Source organism: Equus przewalskii, chromosome 20 (genome assembly GCF_037783145.1).
Source record: "Equus przewalskii isolate Varuska chromosome 20, EquPr2, whole genome shotgun sequence".
Lineage (NCBI taxonomy): Eukaryota > Metazoa > Chordata > Mammalia > Perissodactyla > Equidae > Equus > Equus przewalskii.
Genome location: NC_091850.1, coordinates 42,722,911 through 42,738,203, shown reverse-complemented (window position 1 = coordinate 42,738,203; position 15,293 = coordinate 42,722,911). Strand labels below are relative to the sequence as shown.

The following is a 15,293-nucleotide window of genomic DNA, read 5'->3' as shown; positions in this document are numbered from 1 at the left end:
AAACTCTCTCTCAAGTGCTCTTCTAAATGGCTGTGTTGACCAGCACTAGCAAAAGATTTTAGGAAAACAGGTAGACATAAAATGCATGCTCTTCATTCTTCTGTCCTGCATCCCCCTAGCTCTCTCCCTCCCTTTGTTCAGATCTTTAAACCAAAGTCCCTTTCACTGAGACATTCATTATCCTCTCTGTGACACGTATCTCCTTTCTTGCTTTTGCCTCATTAGGACTTATCGTTATCAAATACACTGTCCCTTTTCAGACAATATTGTTAATTGTTTGTATTCCTAACCAGAACATAATCTTCATGAGGCCAGGGCTTTTTGTTCTTTTGGTTCACTGCTCTGTCTTGGGCCCTGAAGCAATGCCTGGCCCATAATGACCCTCAATAAATACTTGATGGATGAATGAATAAGAGCATGAGGTAATATTTATAATATGCCAACCATTTTTTTCTTAAAATTATAAATGGGTTTAATAAAAGCAAGCATCACCTTGTTTTGAATTCTTTCTGAATATATCATATGGCTACTATATACCTTCAAATTTGCATTTTTTTTCCTAGATTTATAAATATTTTCTAAATATAGATAGTTCTTTCTGTTCACTGAAATCTACTTGGGCCTCAATCTGAAGGTTGTTGTGTACCAATCATTCTGTTCACTGTTGAAGGTGAGTAAAATTTTGGCCTTTAGTATAATAAATGACATGGAGAGACTTGTATATTTTTCATTCCAAAGCTAGATTTCTAGAACTAGAGTTTATCCTTTAAAAATTAAATAAAGGATTTTATTTAGTTCTGCGTAAAATAGTAAATATAAATAATGCATTGACTTAGAATAAAGTCACTTAAGAGAGTTTAATAAATATAGGAAATTTTCTACATTGATCATTATGAGGAAGCTAGGGTAATTGTTATCACAACAGAATATATTTTTACTGCAATAGTCAGAGGCAGAATAATAAATTATCCTTTGGAATTCTTTGGCTCAACTCAAATGAAACCTGCTCTAGATAATTTAAGGAAAAAGATGAATACATTGGAAGAATGGCGAGGAGCTGATAGAATTAAAGGAAATCCTGAAAAGCCAGACCTTGGCTGGGACAGATAATAAGGCAACATTAGAATTTTTCACAGCAGGAACTGGGTTCAAACCAAGTCCTAACTGTGTTACTCTGAAAGAGAACCAGCCTGGATTGAAGCCCACGTTCACCCCAGGGAAATTGTGATTATCAGCCCTGCCCGATGTCCTGGAGCGAGAGCAGCTAGTGCTGCAAAGGAGAACAGAGGATCATACTGAGAAAGGAGGAGGGAAGTGTGACAAGCCAGCAAAACAAAAGAGCCCATTCCACTGATTGATTAAACAGGTCAAGGTAGGTACCTAATGGCAAGAACTCATTGAAAAGAGGAGTAAAACATCAATTCACAGAATTGGTATTATAACACATAAAAAGCATGGATTTTTAAAATTTTGCTTTTGTTTTATTTGTACTTAGATGCTTGATAATCTTCAGAATTCAGAAATATTTGTGGATCTAATAAAACCTGAGATCACTTCTTGCAGACAACTAAAACAAAAATTTGCAGATACAACTTTACACTATTCCTGAGCATTTTTTTGATAGGCAATATTGCAAAGCTTTGCAAGAGAAGAATGATCTCTACTTGCTTTTCCTAAGGGTTAGATGTATAAAAGGAGTAAAGCATAAGAATCTGATTTTGTGAATGTGTGAGTGCCCCATCAAAATCCCATGAAAATAAGCCTTCCTGGTGACCATCTCGAAAACTTTGAAAACTTTGGCAATTTTAGTGACTTTCCCATTGTTAATTCTCGCATTCTGAGTAAACATAGCATTTTCCTGCTTACATTTGTCATGTACAAGGTATGACTCTCATGCTTCTGTATTTTTTAAAGCAAATACGGTTATAAGGAGAGAGAGTTTTTCTGACAGAAACAAAAACTCAAGTGAAGCCATTCCTATATTTATGGTGTTTCCTCCCACTGTCTGCAGTTTATTTATGTGAATGTCTATGAGATGGTTTCCTTGGTAACCGAAAGGAGCCTGCATCTGAGGGGCTCTACTGCAGGCTCACACTTTTAGGCATCAATTGCTTTTAAAAATTAACTGTTCAATGGAATATTCAGTAAATACACATGGAAAACTAACACCAATTTTGTTATAGAATTAAAATCTTGCCGGTGTTTTTCATTTGGACATTTTAGCATCTTGCTATATCCTAGATAGTTGTGTAAATATAGTTTCAATTCAGGGGAAATTTTTACTTATTATAGATGTCACTGTAAGAAGCCGGAGTTGTGAGGCAGTTCCTCTTTCCAAATTCATTTACAATTAATCGCAAAATTCTGCGATTATCACCTGAATGACATCAAACACTCAAATGTTTCATGATACCAAATCACAGAATAAACAAAATAAGACTTTATGTGCCTTTGTATGCCACACTGTCACAGGCAAAGGCTAAAATAAATGTAAGAGATAGTAAAAAATTGACTGATTTTAATAGAATCAAATATGTTGTAAACAGCAGCTGGTTATCATTGATCATTATCAAATAGTAGCAAAATGTCTTCATTCTGATTTCCAGCTTATCTATGTAGTCCTATTTCATATTGAAATTTTAAACAATATTTTCTGCTGAATTCTCTTTTATTCAGCTGTCACTTCTCTCTTTCATACCACTGTTCCCTTGACTCCCCCAGTTGACTATGTTTGTTACCTGAAATATTTGGTTTTAATGAAATTTTATATGCAATGCTATCACTTCAGAAATTAGTTTGTATCACCTTTATGAGATTATAAAAACACAGCTTGCTACGGGAGCTAACCAAAGGATGAAGAGAGGTTCATGGGTGGAAACAGATAATGGCAGGCTTCTGTTTAACTTCTTTGGCATCTTAGCAGTCATTTTAATAATTCCATTATTTTTCCTATCTAAACTCAATGTTTCTGTGCAATTCAGGTAGTGAGCAATAAAACTCTGTCAATTTCACATCCCCCTGGTTTTTTCTGGAGTTTCTCTAAAATAGTGTAATCAAATTGACTCTGTTCCCCTTGCCAGGAACATTGGAATGACAGCTTGTCTAGTGTTTCTATGACGTCATCAGTTTCTCTTCCCACCTCCATCCCTTTTCATGACATGCATTATCATTGGCATGCCATGAACAGCTCTGTTAACATTACAGACTCTCTTTGCCCTATCCGTTACCACTGAATTAAATGCTTAAATCATGAGTACTACTTTCCTTCTGCAGCATTCATTATTCTCATTCACTGCCACTACCTTTCATGATTAACCAGCAGAAATTAAATGATGGAACAAACTCTCACTCAAATAAACACCCTTCCTGACTCTTGGTCTCTCACTCTTTTTTAAATCTGCTAAATTGAAATTATGCTTTATTCTGACACGGATATTCTCTCACTTTGCAAACACCTCCTCAGACTGAAATCCTGTGGAAAAGATGTAGTATTTTATTTATTTCCCAAATACTGGCTTTGGGGTTAGTGCATATAAGATTCCTTTTTCTTGATTCTCTAAGATCCAAATGTTGAGACAGAGCTTTTCTGTCATAATCTGGCAAAAGCTTATTGGCTGCATGTTCTTCTTCCATTCTTTCACTGATATGCCAAATAAATAACAATTTAAAATACCGGCATATGCTGAGATAAATTTTAAGAAGTCTGCAAATTCTATGCATTGGGTTCAAAGGTCATCATCTACATGATCCAGATTACTATTACTTAAGTCCACGTAGAACTGCTTTATATCTGAATTCTGCCTGTGTTCATGTTGGCGATGAGGTTTCAAATTATTGTATTGTCAAGATATGCCCAGATAGAGGTTTTACGCAGTTTTTATCAGGAAGCATAGTTAGGGCACTGAGGCTTAAGGCATACAGTTGATGAATAGGCCAAAAACAAAAGAATCTTAGCTAAGCAATCTGTTCCCTGTTCAGGCCATGGATCTGATCATTTCAACCGGATCGTTGCGTGGATGTCTAGAATATACGCCAACCCATTTGTCTTGTTTCCTCTAAAGAGGTGACACCTACACTGAGACCCAGGGGAAGAGAGGGGTTTAGGTGATTTGAGCAGAGGTCCTGAGTTGAGAAAGGATTGATCATTGCTATGGAGCTGATAAAAGACCTCTGCATCAGGAGCAGAGTGAGCTGCATGGATAATATTACCAAATAGGCTGGGAGAAAGGCTGGGTCCGGTGTAAGCAGAATCTTATAAAGCATTAGGCAGTTTTTATTTTATCCTAGAGGACTAATAAGTTAAAGAAGGCTTTTAAATATTGGAATAGCTTTATCTGATATATGTTCAAAATATCACTTTGATTTTGGGAAGTGAGAGTGGAACCTGCACACTAAGAGGAGGCAATTGCAGGGCTGAGGAGAGATGGGATTTTGAGCTGGGAAGGTGAGAGTAGAGGTAGGAAAAAGTGGAGAGATTCCAGATATACTGTACAGAAAGAATTAATAGGGCTTGCTGGTAGATGAGATATTATAGTAAGAGAAAGGGAGGAACAAGATGACTCTAAAGCTTCCAGTTTGAGTAACTCCAAGGATAAACATATCCTATAACCCAGGCAGGACAAAGTGAGATATTATTAGGATTTCTAAGGGGGAAATCAAGGGCTCTGTTTTGGACTTAATGATGTTGAAGTGTCTGTAAGGTGGTAGAGATGACAAAAGGGCTATTGAGTACATCAGTCTGAATTTCACTGAACTGTCTGGGTTGGGTACATTAAATTTAAAAGTCATAAAGGTATAAATGATAGCTGATGCCATGTGCATGGATGGAGTCACAGAGGAAAGCATGTGAGAGAAATTATAAGAAGGCATAGACTAAATGCTGAGGAACTCCTAATTTAGATGCTGGAACAATAATGAGGAACAAGTAAGGAATACCGAGAAAGGGACAGTGAGGCAGAGGCGAAACTAGGAAAATGTGGCATTGTGAGAGTCAAGAGAGAGGATTCAAAGTAATCAATGGTATCAAAGACTGTGGAGAAGTAAAACCAAGTGAGAACAAAAGAAAAATTCACTGGATATGGAACGTGCAGACCATGGAGTTGCCTGGACATCATGATACAATATCCTGGACTTTTATTGTAAGAGTTTGTGTGGGAATCATCTTTAAGAGTTAATGGGATGTCAGAAATTGGAGATTTTGTATATAGACAATCCTTTTGTTCAGAGAAGTTTTAAAATTGAAAAGATGCTGGAGGGAAGATGTAACGTTATGAGAGGGTATCCTTAAAATAGGACAGAGTAGACCATATTTGGATCCTATGAATAATCCAGATATGAAAGAGATTAATGATGTAGGTCAGAAAAGAGATAACGGCAAGAGTGAAATCCTTGAGAAAGTTACAGAAGAAGGCACTCAGGGCCTGAGAGGGATTATTGAGCAAGTTTAAGAGAAGTGGTGCATACTGTTGTAATTGAAGGGACTGGGAATAAATAAGGTTGTCAACTGCATGTGTGTGTCCTGAGGAGGTGGGGTGGTAAATGCAGGTTTTTAAGGAGAACCAGAAAGAGAGAATACTAAAGAAACAACAAAGCATTTCCAAGAAATGTTGAAACTCTTTTGATGTTTTTTATCAAACATTTAAAGTGAAATTGCTTCGCTGGTTTTATGATGGTTCTTTTGAAATATTCAGATGCTCTCATGCAGTAAAATAAAAGGATAGTATTTGGTCTCATCCAGGGTTTTTGTTTGTTTGTTTGTTTACTAAGATATAAAAAGGAAGAGGGAGGTAAGGGAATTAGAGGCTCTTCAGGAGAGCAATTATAATAATTGAGCATGAAATATAACCTGGGCAAGGAGAGACATGAAAATAGGAGGAGGCTATTGATAGTAAGAAATTAATAGCATCAATGGATTGGGTATCTTGATGAGGTGGTAGCATTGTTGACATGTGGATATAAGAACAAGCGAGTTGAAAGATAATGGTGACAGTATGGAAATTGAACATTTCAAATTAAGATATTTTTGGTGATAAAAGTGTGTAAGTCATAATTATGAGAGTAGAACCGGGAACTGAACTGAAGTAAAAATTGTTTGACATCCAGAGGTACAGGATGGAGAAGAGGTACATGATGGAGAGACACCCATGTGGATTTTAGACTCACCAAGAAACATTAGGAATCAGGAGTTAAAGCCTTTAATATAAGGAGATGGCAAGGATGTTGTTATAGAACAGGATTCGGGAAGAGGGACAGCATGCCTGAAAGCATATGGGTCAAAGAGGAAGGACTTTTTTTCCCCCAGAGGAGAAGGAAGAGGAAGAAATTGTTTAGAGAAGGTAACCCAGAGCAAGGTGAACACTTTCCATGTTTTCTGCCTTTGTGGCATAAAGGGTCATGGAAGAAAACAAAAAACCCAGCTTCATATGTTAAAAGCCAGTTTTCAGTTAACATACAAAGGTGGTGGAAATATCTTAAGATAGGGTCGATGATATAAGGACTTTTACTAATAATAGTAATATTTACACATATTTTCTTGTACAATTCTCAAAATCACCCAGTGAAGTAGAAGCTATGATTGTCTCTATTTTACAAGTAGGGAACTTGTAGCGCTAAAATATTGAATAACTTTCCCAAGGTCACGTATCTATTAAGTGTTGGCGCCAAGATTCAAAATCAGGACATCTGACTCCAGATTCCGAGCTGCAAGTCCACCTGGCCCCAAAAAGTGAAAGTCTTGCTTTGACCTGGGGGTATTAATCACCAAAATAGGATGACATTGGGAGTGATGATGGATGAATGGAGAGGTGGTATTTAGAAAAGCAATTAAAGTAAATAGGAATGTGCGCCTTGATTGTTTCATCCTCAGAGGAGAACAGATGCAATCAGTTCTATAACTGTGTTTGAAACTGCATTTCTTTGGGGCAAGGATGTTTCTGGAATAGCCTCTCTACAAGTTGCACATATGGATGACTTAATCATGAAAACATGGGTAAAATTTGTAGACTGTGGTAGACATTTTGAGTTCTTGCCAACATCTCATTCTCCCTTCCTTCTTGGCCCAATGAGAAAGTGTGCTTCCAGCCTCCTTGCAATTTGGCAGAGTCATGTGACTAATTCAGACACATGTCCAGAGAAAGGTGAGAAGTAGGGATGTGTGATTGTCTTCAAAGGTAAGAAAATTGAGAGTCCCCAGGCAGGTTTTTTCTCCCAATGCCTTGGCAAAAATGGGGGTCTCATGGCCAAGGGACAAAGCAGCAAGATAAAAGTAGAGCTGCACAGTGGTTGCTGCCTTGGAACGCTGCAAGGAGGACAGCTGCCCTGTAGAGTCATCTCCTCTGGCAGGGGAATTATTGTGTCAAGCCACTGGTATAGTTTAACTGACCCTACAAAACTCAGAAAGGGTAAGAGGAGGGACCAGTTGCAGAGAACAACATGGGCAAAGGCACAAAGGTCAGAATCAACAAGTAGATTCTGTTTAAAAATCTGTGGAAGAGGATTTTCTAACTCAGTGCTTCTAACTTGGTTTCTTCTCAGACCATGTGCTGTGCTAAAGCACGTTGTAAGTCCATTAATACACACTTGTTTTTGTAGCCTTCCTTTTTCATGAAGCACCTCACATCTCCAGAAATGACAATTTGAAAAATGCTTTTCTAAATCTCATTTGTTTTAGTGTGTTCGATCGGTATACTAACTCTACCCACAGCTCTTAGTTATCCATTCTTCATCAAACTTGATAAATTTATCTATCCAGAAAGATGATGAACACAGGTGAGGAAAACATTAGAATAACTCAAATTTTTATATGTTTCTCTCTCAGGAGATCCAGCCTACTTCAGGGAGCTTTTCAATCCATCCATCAATCCATGCATATATGCTAACTGACTGAGTTACCAGATCACAGAAATAAAAGATGCTAAATAACTAACTTCTCAAAGAGTTCCAAGGAACTGATTGCAATCCAGTGACAAGACGTTTGATTACGTCTAGTACATTGTCATCCAGCACTACAGTGGAAATTATTCCTACCAATAAGTGTTTCTTTTTGGTTGCCAAACACATAGTGAATTAAATTTATAACTTTTAAGTCTGTTAATGGACCACACTCATAGTCAATTTACAGAACCCTACCAAAACAAAAATTCATAGGCAAAAATATTTACATAGGCCTACGAATAACACTCTTGCTCATACTAAATTTGTGTTGTTTTTAGGAAAACATAAACACGCGGGAGGATAAAGCATATTAAATGAGTTGCCACAAGACCTGTTGGTGAAGGCCAAAGACACAGCTACGAAAGGGGAAAGTTTCTTCCTTCTTTCACACCAGACCGCCTTGGCTTGACTGTTCTATCAGAGGGGAGGATTTGCTAATATTCTTGATCAGAGATGGAGAAATGGGTTTGGCTAGGATTTCCCAAGTAAAGCTGGTTCTCTCTCATTTTCTCTCTTTTTCTCTATTTTTGGCAGTGCTAGGATTTAGAAATTTCTGGAATCATGGCCACAATTGTTTTTTCAAATTCAAAACTATTTCCTTTAGTTTTCCACTAGAATAAAATCCAAAGGCCATTTTAACGCCTATCAGGATCCCCACCATCACCTCATAGCATTTCCCATGTTTCACTCTAAGCTTCAGTTGTATCCAGACTTGCCAAATTTTCCCAAATTCTTTCCTACCTCAGATCTTTTGCTGTTTCCTGGGCTTAGAGTCACACAAGCTCTCGTTCAGTATTCTAGTACCCTGTTTATTTCACTTATAGGGCCTATAATTTTTGGAAGTTAATTCATGTGAAGCTTAATTCCTAAGAAGTTAATTTATTTATTGTGTGTCTTCCCCACTAAAATGTAAGCTCAATGAGCACAGGAACCTCACTAGTCTTACTTACGACTTTATCTTTAGAGCCTATCAAATTGTCGGTAGATGGTCAATCAATATTTCTGGAATGAATCAACATTTGTTGTCCAGGCAATGGCTCATAATGTGGATTGTTGGAGATAGCATTTTCAAAAAAAAAAAAATCCTCAATTTGAGTTTCAATTTTCAATTTTTCTTTCTTAAAAACATTAAAATTAAATAAATGTCAAACATTGCTATTGTTTACATAAGATTTTTGTTTTTCTTTTTTATTTTTGTTCTCAATATATTTAGCGTTTTACTTTTAGAGTAGCACTTTTATTAATGTGTTATTCTGTCACTCATGTATTTACTGGATCCTCAGTAATATTGCTATTACCAGCATTTACAAATGGGTAGAGAGCATAAAAATATGCATCATACACTAGTTTTAGAATGCAATAAATATTCTGTTATATAATAAATATTGCCCTTTCTCTAAAAGCAATTACATGATTATAATATTTGCTTAAAGCTTAATGAATGCTAATGCTTTTGACTTTTTATGACTTCTTAAACATGAATTTGAGCACAAGTCTTCTGTGTTAAACAAATGAATAAAACCAATTATTGAAACTTCTGGAAAAATCACTCAATAAAATGCAAATTTAAATGCATATGTGTGTGTGTGTAAATTGTATATGTGTGCCTACATATTTACTTTGTATCCATATCGTATGTACACATACATATAGATGAAGAAACAGAATGCAGGATTTCAAAGGCTGGTAAAATAGAAGACCTTTTGGGTCCTTTCAAACCTTGAAATACAGCATTTGATGAATCGGTTTTATCGCCTAAGAGTCACAAGAAATCACTGAGATCAAGTGGACATTTTCACTTGTTTGATTCAGTTGAATCTGTTTTGAAAACAGATTGAAATTCAACAAATTCACTCAACTGGATGGATGCCTGCTGCATGCCAGGCGGGGTGCCAGGTAATGAGGATTCCAAGATGAAGGAAGCATATGCCCTGCCCTGGGGCTTTTTATAATCTTGTAAATGAGACTGCCATGGCAAATAAATATATGCACTGTATCTATAATATGAAGAACATTTAAGGTTCAGACATAATAAATGAAAAGATGTCCACACAGAATTACTCTGCCTGTGAGGTAGGGAAATATTCTCAGAGAAGTTCGCCCAATGCAGCAAAGCTAACACTCTAATTCTAATCACTAGGGTGTTTCACTTCTCAATTCAGTTAATGAGATGCTCCATTTTACATTCAGATCTATCAGCCTAGCTATTATTTTTCCAAGGATTTGAGGTTATGATCATCAGTCCCTCCCTCCTCCAGTTCTATTCAATGTTACTTGCAGTCTCAGTCCAATTTGTGAACAAAGCTCATAAATTGTTAGAAGCCCCTTCTTCACAAGTGATGGATAGGTTAATCTTGCTGTGCCAAAATCCATTTTCAGTGTCCTAGGCTGTTGATTACAGGCAAAGCTGCAGTCTTTTGCTTTAATCCTCCCTGAGTTACTTTGGTCCATGTGACAATGCTTCTGGTTGAGTTTTCTCTTCCCACTACAGTTCCTACCTTGGGACTAGGGACACGATATTATGAGGCATCCATTTGCTTGAGTCCAAATAGGCTTTCTCTTTCCAGCTCTTTCCTTAACAACAACCCTATTCCCAGACTCTCAGCATCCTCTTAATTTGTAAAATTTGGAGATCATTCCAAAATAAAACAGTGTTTCCAACTTACCCTGATGTCTCTATTTCTAGAAAGGTCTGCTTAACACTCCACAATATGATATTGGTTCCACTTGAATGCCACATAATTTATAGGACCCATTTGAATATCAAGTTCAAGGTTACTACACCATCTACAACACTAATATGATGTATTGGTCATCACAATGCAAACAATTGAACACTCTTAACCTTGATATTCTCTTGACTTTCTCTCTCTCCCTCTAATCTGCTTCTGAGTTTCCAACATTCCCAAGCAGCTGTGTATGCATTAGTAACAGTCAGCATTCTAAAGGAACTATTTCAGGCATTATTAGGTAGGAAAAAAACAGAATATATATTACTTAATTACTTAAAATTTGTTCTAATAGATTAAGCTGTGTTAAACGATTCATATGTTCAAAGTACTTTTAATTTATTAACACAATAATAATACTTGAATACAAGAGACAAGTTGTAGACTTTCTTATAACTAAAATAATAATTTGACTTTTGGGAAATTTGTAAATCTTCTTGTGGATATAGGAATCAATTAGGTTGTGAGCAAGGTTTATTTTACTTGTTTGCTTGTTTTTGTTTTGTTTTTTGGTTACCATATCCTAATTCCTAAAGTATTTTGAGTACTAATGATGTTTTGAAATTTGGATTAAGATGTTTTCTTGTTAGAGAAAGTCTAGCTAACCGAGGAATGGAAGAAGTAGTGGAAAGAACTGGAAAGAACCTGGTTGCATCATGAGGTCTTTTTGTCTTCTCTGACTATTCTATGACTCTTAATCATTTGGGACTCACTTGTCCTTTTGGGAAACTAATAAAAATATGGGTTCTGTCTCCATAAAAATATGTAAACTGTGAGAGATTATTAAGCCACTGTCTCCCACCTTCAACCCCACCCTCTACAGTCTGCTTACTGATTGTGGAGCTAGAACTCAGACCACTGCCTTTCTGCTCTGTTGACTGTCTTCCTGTTTGGCTCTGCCAATACAAGATATCAGAGGGAGGCTGTAAGGCTAGAGGAGGAAGAAGAGACTTGTTCCTTCCTGTTGGCTTCACGTGGACTTCCTGTCTGCTTCACAAGGCCTTCCTGTCTGCTTGTAGTTTCTCTGAGCATCACTGCTACATTTCCTCATCCTGGTGGCAGCAGTTATTTCCATAGTAGCAGCTGAATCCAGTAGCAATTTTGCCAACAGTTGCAGAATCACTCTCATCTTGCCTCCCATGCTGGGACACCAGTTCAGCCCCTCCTGAGAGATCTGAGTTTCAGTTCTGAGGGCACTCTGCTCTAAACTTCTACGTTTTTGCCATTTTTCCCTTGTTTCCTAAATATTACTGCTTGTGGCTGTTTCTTATAGCTGCTACCTCCATGATAGGTACCTTGGCATTTTCTTTTCACCCTTTATACTTAGTTGCTAATTCCTTATATTAATTCTCTCCATTTGAGCAGCTGGTGGGGTTTCAATCAAATGGGTTCTTACTGATAGATAGCCTCAAACAAACAAAAATTTTCTTTAATTTTCAGGAAGTTAATTGATCCTAGTTTAAAAAAGTGTTTAACCAATAGATGTCTAAATCCGTGTGAGTTCTAAAATTCAGTGATTCTTAGAGACATATGATTGGTGGCATGATGAAGACAGAAAATGATCAATGAAAATATTAGTGAAAATGTGAGAAATAATTGTGAAGATGCAAAGTAATCATCAAGTCCATTCTGTACCTATTTTGAACAGAAATGGGTTATAAACAGAAAAGATTATTTATAAGGAGGTGGAAGAGAAAAAGGAAAATTTTTATGTGATGAAAGTGGGGGAGTAGTCTCGGCATATGGTCCGTAGGAATAGAGTACAGATTTTGACCAGCTGAAGTCAACAGGAAACAGATGAATGACAAACATAATATCGTCTCAGAAAGATTTTTTTAATAAATGCAAGTAATAGAGCTGCAGAATAAAATTTTTTAAAATAACCAGTTACCTGTAGAGTCACTTTTGATATGCCATAGTATTTCTTATCACAGCAATACAGTTGCTCAAATTTAGAACCCAGAATGGATTTCCTACAAGATTCTGGCAGTAATTCCCCCACCTCCATAACTGTCAGTAGAGTAATTGCACTGTCACTATTAGGAGGTTGTTATTGGCACATTGCTTTTATAATAGAGGAATTCCTGTTTGTGACACTTCAATTCTCCTAATCGCTTCACCTTCTCTGCCGGTAGGAAAAGAGTCACCACAGAGGTGTAGGGTTAGGGGTCAGAGGTTGCAAAAAATGTGAAAACAAAAAGACCAGCGCTTTTCCTCTGAGAGCCTAACTCCTAATAAGGAAGACAGAATCCAGTTTAATATAACTTGAATAAGCCTCATAAGGAAGTAAAGGGAGAAATTAGTGCTAGAATGAAGGGGGTACTTCAGTCTAAGGCACATGGATGATAGCACTATGAGCATCACCATTCTCATTCTCCTTCCAAATATGCCCTCGTTTCTGGGGACAAACTGCATCTTTGAATCATCCCTCTCACTGTTGCAACTCACTGTGTGACATCCATCTCTTCAAATTGTTTAGCACTCAATGGAATAAGAAGAACTAGTTTGGAAAGCTTTATTCTGCACTTTAGTCCATGTCACAGGATGGGGCTGAGTGCTGCATGGAACCATACTTAGGCTTGCACAATTCAAAGTGATAGTCACTAAATGTGTTTCTTCTTTTTTAACTATTATGCTGGTGAAAAAAATTTGAAATGCAGAAGTTTTTAGAGGGCAAACCTAATTGGTTTATACATGACTGCAAAGAAAACACTCCTCTCCTTCTTAGGTGACAGGGGAAAGAATAATGAGTTGATTTTATTATATCAGAGATTAGTTTAATTTTGTTTTATTTTTCCTCACTAACTGGGGAGTGGGTAGTGTCACCACTTTTTTTTTTTTTTTAATCATACTTTGCATCGCTTCCTGCCCTCTTTCTTGAATCAACTTTCTTGAGCCAACAGATTAGGTCTATGCAAAGCAAGATCCAAGTGCAGTCCAACATGGTCGCCTATGGACACTTGTGGTTATTGAAATTTAAGTTGAACTTAATTAATTTTTTTTTAAATTTCAGTTTCTCCATTGCAGTAGCTAACTTCAAGTGTTCAATAGCCACATGTGGCTAATAGCTACATGTTAGACAATAGACTTCCATCATCTCAGTGTTCCACAGGACATTTCCATCATCTCAGATAGTTCTGTTAGCGCACTCTAGAGCATCAACCCAATTACTATTCTATAGTGGCTTTCCTCCATTTTTCTTCTCTATGAACCTAGTGTGATGAAAATTAGTGCTTGTAACAGATTATTATTTTTCCAATTGCCACAGCAGTACTGCTGTGGGAGGGACAGAAGACTTCTTACTGCCTCAGGTCACATATTTAAGGCATTATAGCTGAAGAATTACATTGCAGAATGGGATACAAGATGTTTTCCAAGGCCTTGAAGCAGAAGATTCGGGAAGTGTTTGCAGGGACTTGCCTTATGAAGTAGTAGTGCCACCAAGTGTTGGGTGAAAGAGGTTCAAATTTTTGAAAGGTATTTGATGAAAATTCTGATTTAAAAGAATTAACCATAGTGGCCATTAAGTCTGCATAGGTTCCTATTTCGGAGCCTTATAGAGCATTATCACTTATCACAGGTTTTAGAACATAGTAGGATTGGATATAGATACAAACATGCTACACTTATGTCATTTTATATGCTCGATAAAAGAGAAAGAGCGTACCAATTTGAAACAGCTTGATGATTTTTGTTTTCTTCACCTTGGCTCAAGTATGCTTAGGTACTCTGCTCTGTGCAACCCTGAACTGCAATTATGTATGGCACGCATCTAAGAAAGAATGAATTTTCAAACATTGGCATTGCCTAAGACCTTCTGTATCCTTCTCTCTCTTCTTCACTCCCCTCAGTCCCCACCCTCTAACCTCCCTTCCTCTCCACCTTGTACATCACAGTCTGCCTCTGTGGAAATTTTTTCCCAAAATATGACGTGCATTTTATGACTAGAAATAAACATAGATTTAAAAAAGGGTGTTTTTAATTTTACGTGTTGTCTTTATCACAGAATGAGGGAGGAAAAGTCTACTGGTTTCTCCACCTTATTTATAACTGCAGCAAAACCCATTTTACTTGTCCTCTGTTGCCATGGTTACAAGCTTTTCCATTTCAACAGGTCAATATAAGAGTTCGGTTTACATAAGGTCACGGGTAATTCATCTCAGCATTGCACAAACAGAAAACCAGCTCTTCTCTCCTCTTTTTTAAAAATATTCTGTTAACCCCCTAAAACACAATTAGTTCTGGTTTCCATAATTTATTATTCTCATTCTTATTCTCTTGTTTGTGGCTTCATGCTTATGTTCCAATTCTCCAAAATAAGAAGACAGGTCTTGCCAAAAAAGCAACCTTAACAGTTCTGTGTAACACTAATGTCCTAAACTGGCTATTTTACTAATAATACTGCATTTATTTTACGATGACTATGTTCATCAAAGCTGGCATTTAATTAGAATTCACTTAAAAAGTGTAATATAGGTCAGATGGGAGAAATTTGGCCAAGTATTAAGACATCTACTGGGATATGGTTCTCATTGTTTACCAGCTACAGGTATGTTGTTGGTGTTTATCATGCCCACTAAAAGAGAAAAATGGAAATCACAATATTAACTGCATTGATGGTCTGCTCAGTTG

General features: G+C 36.9%; 1 long non-coding RNA gene across 2 annotated transcripts in view; it reads left to right on the top strand.

Moving 5' to 3' along the window:
* Positions 1-9,486, top strand: part of LOC139077945 (uncharacterized) — a 224,472-nt gene extending 214,986 nt beyond the window's left edge. For both annotated transcript variants that reach the window (XR_011530621.1, XR_011530620.1), the window contains exon 6: positions 8,211-9,486. This is a non-coding gene — a long non-coding RNA (uncharacterized lncRNA). The remainder of the gene's footprint in view (positions 1-8,210) is intronic.
* The last annotated feature ends 5,807 nt before the right edge of the window (positions 9,487-15,293 follow it).